Here is a 6,418-nt window from a genome sequence, read left to right on the forward strand (position 1 = left end):
TCATTTAAAGTCTCTCCACTTGGATGTCCCATAGTTATTTAGAACTCATGTCAGAAATAGAACTCATTATGTTCCCTCCAAAACCCTCCAGAACTTTCATGTAACTGTTGAGGACATCTCCATCCTCACTGTCACCAAATTCTAACAGTCTTGGGGCCATCCTCAACTTCTCACCTTCATTCATACCATTGCCAGATTCTGTAGTTTCTACCTTTACAACATCTTTCGTAGATGTCTTTTTTTCTCTGCTCACATAGCTACCACCCAAGTCCACCCTGATCATCCATCCTCTGCATTATAGCTATAGTTCCTAAATGGTTTCCCTGATTCAAACCTCTCCACACTCTAATCCATCTTCCTCTAAACTGCCGAAATGATTTTTTAAAGCACAAGTCAAATCATGTTACTCTCCTATCTACTTCATTCCCAGGGATTTCCTATTAATTCTAGGATCAAATATAAAATCCTCTCACATTTAAGAGTCTTCAAAAAACCTGGTGCCTTCCTGTTTTGTTAGCGGTCTTACACTTTTTCTGAAGAGAAAGATAAAAATTATTAAATTCATACTCTATAACATGGACCTGAAATGTTGCACCCTTCTTTTCCCTTTCAATCTACTAAGAGTAGAGATCATAGGAAAAGGAGGAATTCCTGGCCTGAACACCAACCTTGTAAAGGTTAGAAATTTCATCTCCAAAAATGAGGCCTCTTGGATTAGAAGGTCTACCTCAAAGGATAAAGCACATTTTTGCATCAATTGGCACACCAAGTCCTTCTGGTGCCAGCTAGTTTTGTGGACAGAGGGGGCTAGACTTGGAGTCAGGAAGACCTGAGCTTACTGGTCTCAATCATTTAGGGAAATAACCATGCTGATCTAATTGTGGAACTTTTGAGGTCCTAAAGAAGAGAAAAATACCACTGACATAGTCCTGAGGGATTGTGGTAATGGATAGTCATTTAGCCACTTTCCAGTCTGTCCCAGAGGATAACAGAGCATTTTCCAGTTGCCTAAGAAGAAAACAGACCCTTGGCACTTTTAGGAGATGAAAGTGGGCTTTCTACCATTGAAAGCCCTTTTCATAGCCTGGTATTATGGGAACTTAATGGAATTTCTTTGTTAAAATTATCCAACCTGGTCATCACTGCTATTCTAGATGTTGTCTGTGATGGATGGTTGCCTGGGTCACAGAGACCACACACTGTCTTTTCTTATTTCAAAATCCATCCAAAGAATTAGTTCCTTCAGTTTGTGGGATGAAAGAACAAAATTCACCAGAAAATCTAGGGCTGGTTTGCATTTTCTGTAAATGGATTTGGGATGAAAAGGGGAATATCAGTGAGCTATTAACCTATGCAGTCCCTCTTCCCAGACAACTAATAAGGCATAACTCTAAGAGTTTTTTTCTTCAAAAAGTCAGAATGCATGTCACATAACCTGCCAGAAAATGCAAAATTCAAATCGACTTTACCAGCTAGTTGAGTTAACTGTGTTTCAACCAAAACATCTCTCCAAGATTATGCTCGCTTCCCTGGTGATTACTTGGATCCAATTCTATAATTTAATTCTTGCCTTTATATCTTTTGTATTTCTAGCTTCCTATTCATCATAGGCACAGGTGTTATAATAGAAGCACCTAAGTAATAAGGAAATGCATTCAACATTGGGAAAGCTATATCTACTACAAAAATAAATCTGATACTTTATAAGATTCCCTGTGCATTCACTGGTATTCAAACCAAGCAAGAGTTGATGTTCATTAGTACAAAGTTAGTATATAAATATAAAATACATAAAATGTAAATATGTAAATAGCCTGTATTACATTGTGTATACATACTTTAAAATATTTTATTTTTTTCAAATAACAAAAAATTATTTTTTAAAAATTATGAGTTCCAAATACTCTCCCTCTCTATCCCATCAGTGAGAAGGCAAGCAATTTTATATAGCTAATATATGCGTAGTCATCAAAACATATTTCCATTTCCATTAGTCATGTTGTAAAAGAAAATGCAGACCAAAAGGAAAAATAAAGCAAGAAAAATAAAGTTTTTTAAAAGTATGCTTCAATCTTCATTCAGATTCTGTCAGTTCCCTTCAGATTCTCTGGAGGTAGATAGCATTTTTTATAAAGATATCTTATTTTACCAATTACATGTAATAACAATTTTCCACATAAGTTTTCTGAAGTTATAAGATCCAAATTGTCTACCTCCTTCCCTTCTTTCTCCCTTCCCAGAGTTGGCAAGCAATTTGATCTGGGTTATACACATTATTATGCAAAGTATATTTTTATATTATTCATTTTTGTAAGAGAATAAACATATAAAATAAAAACCCAAATAAACTAAAGTGAAAATGGTAAATTTTGATCTGCATTTTGACTCCAACAATTCTTTCTCTGGAGATAGAGAACATTCTTTGTCATAAGTCCTTCAGAATTGTCCCAGGTCACTGTATTGCTAAGAGTAGCCAATACCTGCACAGAATAGGGACTTAATAAATGCTTTTTGACTTAACTGACTGACTACGGACTACCAATTACTAACTGATAGGTAGTTAGACATGGGGCATTGAAATTCAGGAGAAAAATTTAGGACTGAACAAATGAATCTGAGCATCACCTGCAAAGAGATGATGTTTGAATCCATGGGAGCTGATCATAGCAGCAAGTGAAATGGTTTTAGAGAAAAGATAAGAAAGCTTAAAACTGAGCCTTAATGGGACACATAGTTATCACACATGACCTAGATGGAGATCCAGCAAAGGAGAGAGAGAATGAGTTGTCAGATAATTGAAGGAGAAGCAGAAGAGACCAATGTCATGAAAAGCTAGAAAGAAAACCATTTTCAAGCTGGAAGGGACCTTGCAGGCACCATGTCTAGCCCCTTCCTTTTACTGGGGAGGAAACAGAAAGGGAGGTTTAAGTGATTTGCCCTCCCTCATACAGCTGTGATGAGATGAAGATAAAAACAGAGAGACACACAAAAAACAGATAAAGAAGAGAAGAAAGAGGGAAAGATGAGAAACAAAGAGGGAAAAGAAGAGATTAAGAGAGATAAATGGGAAAGAGGGAGAAGGAAAAGAGAGCAAGATAGAGGGAAACAGAGGGAGATAAAAGGAAAGAGGAAGAAAAAGGAAAGGAAAAACAGGAGGAGAAAGGAAGATGAGGAGAAGGAAACAAGGAAAAGAGGTTCAAGATAAAAGCCCTATGCACGGGGGACAAGACATGGGCATCAATAATGCAAAGGAGACTGTGGAATGGTCGAATAAATAGGGGGAGAAACAAGACAGATTGTGTCACAAAAACCTAGCAAAGAGTTGATATAAAAATAAATAAATAAATGAAAATTTCAAAAAGAGTGCACATCCTGAGTGGTCAATAGTGTCAAGGAGGGTAGAAAGGCCAAAACAAATGATGAATAAAAACAAACCATCAGAACTAGTGATCAAGAGATCATTGGCAACTTTGGAGTCAGCAGCTTTGGTCCAGTAGTGGGGGTGGAAAATGGATACCAACGCGTTGAAAAGTTACTGGGAGGTAAGAAAGTGGAATATATAATTTTTTTCCTCTTTGCCCCTTTTTTTTATTAATTTGGCTGTGAAGGAAAGGCAAATATAGAGAAGCAACTTGATGGGATGGTAGGGTCAAGCGGAGGTTTTTTAAGGCTTGGGGAGATCTGGGCATGTTTGGAAACTTTAGGAAAGGAACCAAGGGATAAGGAATGTTGAAAAATCAGGGAGAAAGGGGATAATCTAAGGGGCAAGCTAACATTGAAAAGAAAAAATTGAGTTTCTTTCAATTTGAACACTATTCCAAATCCATGGAAGGGACATTTTTTTTTCCTTCCCATCTGCCAAACTCACCCCAAATACCAAACACATTACAATTAATCAAGACTTTGTAGTGTGATAATGTGCTTAGGAAGATGCTTCTGTAGAGCAATAGTGGCATCTAGTGATCAGGTAAGTTAATCATACTTCTTTACTACACCAGGAGGACATTGTCTTCACCCTCATGGGATCATAGGATCCTAGATTTAGTGCTGAAAGAGACCTCAACTGACATCTAATACAACCTCTCATTCTAGAGATGTGGAAATTCAAGCCTTAGGAGGTTGAGACCTTGTCCAAGACCATGCAGGGGCTAAGTGACACAGCTGGGATTTGAACCTCCAACTCTAAATCTACTACTCTTTCCATTGCACCCAAACCATCTGAGTTCTCCTTTTGCAATTCTATATTTAATGCACAGTTGGTAGCTGATTTAATCAGAATGGGGAACTCATGGTGGAGGAACTCTCTTCACCAATGTGAAGAACCACATCTGTGATGTCACAGGCAAGTCAGAGGTACTTGCTTAAAATCCAGAGAGAGGTTAAATGATTTATTTATATAGGGTCACACAACTAATAAATAGTAGGGGTGGGATCTGAACTCAAATATTCCCAACCCTAAATCTAGTATGTTATTTTATGGGTCAGAGGCCATACTTGAACCAAGGTCTTCCTGGCTTCAATACTAGCATTCTTATCCATTCTGATGTTTAGTCTATCTCTCATATGCTATATATTATATATGCCCTATCTTAGTCCATTGGTCAGCAAGCTTTTCTGGAGTACTTACTATGTTCGAGGCATCATGTTAAACACATACAAAGAAAGGAACAAAGGCCCCTGCCCTCAAGAAGCTTGCATTCTAATGGGAAACATAACAGGTATAAAGATACAGCATAGGTGAAAGGTAGTCTTAAAGAAGGCTTTAGCAGTTTGGGAACCAGGTAAAGGTCTCTTATAGAAGGTGGGATTTGAGTTGAGTCTTGAATGAAGCCAGAGATACTAAGAGGCAGACATGAAGAAGGAGATTATTCTGGTCATGGGGGATAACCCGTACTAAGGCACTGAGATGGGAAATGGAGTTTCATGTTGGTAATCCAGTGTCATTGTTGAGTGTTAGTTGGTCTCTCCAAAGTTACTAATGGTCTCTTTACTGCCAAATATAATAGTCTTTTCTTAAGTTTCATCTTTCTTGATCTCTATAACCTTTGAAACTGTCAATCATATTCTTCTTATGCATACTCTCTCCTCTCTAGGATTTTATGGCAAGGCTTTTGTCCTGGTTCTCCTCCTATGTGTTTGATGTCTCCTTTGCTAGATCTTTCTCCAGGTCACAGCTGTTAACTCCCACTCCTCTCTAAACTTCATCCTCTACTGGTTCCTTCTTAACACACCTTCAAATTGCCTTCCCTCAGCCCCCCCTATCCTTCCCTTAAGCAATATCATTTTTTCTTTTTTAGCCACATTCCTAGAAAAAGTTATTCACCCTGTTTCTACTTCCCCTCCTCATTATTTCTCCAACGTCATCACTAACTTTATCTTTTCTCTTTAAAGATCTAGTTGCCAAGTCTGAAAGTCTTTTCTCTATCTTCATGCTTCTCAACCTTTCTGGAACTTTCTGGATGCTGCTGAGCAACCTCTGTTCCTGAATATTCTCTCTGCTGGATTTTCCAGACATTACTGTCTCTTGTGTGATAATGGGCAAGTCATTTAATCCTATTTGCCTCAGTTTTGTCTGTAAAATGAGATAGAGAAGGAAATAATAATAACTCCATTATCTTTGCCAAGAGGACCCTAGATGTGACTGAAAAGCGACTCAATAACAACCATCTCTGAGTTCTCTTCCTGATTTAACTGCTCCTTCTCAGTGTTCTTTTCTGATACATCATCCAGATCATGCATCCTAACTGTGGATGTTCCCCCAAAGCTCTATATTATACCCCCTACTCTTCTCTTTCAAGCCTTTATTTCTTCATGGCCTCATCAGCTCCCATGGGTTTACTCCACTGACCCAGAGAGCAGAACAGAAACTCTCCTTGAGGCTCTGCCACTATACACTCCAGAACATCTGGTTGTTGTTTAGGATTTTCAAAGTTACAAATGTTATCATTTTTAATGAATTGCCATGGCTTGCAAAGAGATTTCTCAATGGAAAGCTGTAGCTTCCAAAGAACTGGAAATTGAAGGGATGCTTCACTGGAAATTGGGGAATGACTGAAGAAGTGTGGCATATGATTGTGATGGAACACTGCTGTGCTCTAAGAAACAAGGAGCAGGCTATTTTTCTTAAACATGAAAAGACCTACATGAAAGTGAAACAGGCAGAATCAAGAGAACATACAGCAACAGAAATATTATTTGAAGAGTGACTTATGCATGTCTGCCGATAGAGAAAGAACCAATATGATAGAAATATAGCAAGGCATAGTTTTTCATTTTATTTGTAATATTAAAATACAAGATTAATTCTCTCCCTTTCCTCACATTAAAGAAAACATCATTTGACCAAAAGATATATGTATACATAAACTATGTCTTATTTATTCTTAGAAGACATAGTTTTATTATATATATATATATA

This window comes from Gracilinanus agilis, chromosome 5, assembly GCF_016433145.1.
Source record: "Gracilinanus agilis isolate LMUSP501 chromosome 5, AgileGrace, whole genome shotgun sequence".
In the NCBI taxonomy this organism is placed as follows: domain Eukaryota; kingdom Metazoa; phylum Chordata; class Mammalia; order Didelphimorphia; family Didelphidae; genus Gracilinanus; species Gracilinanus agilis.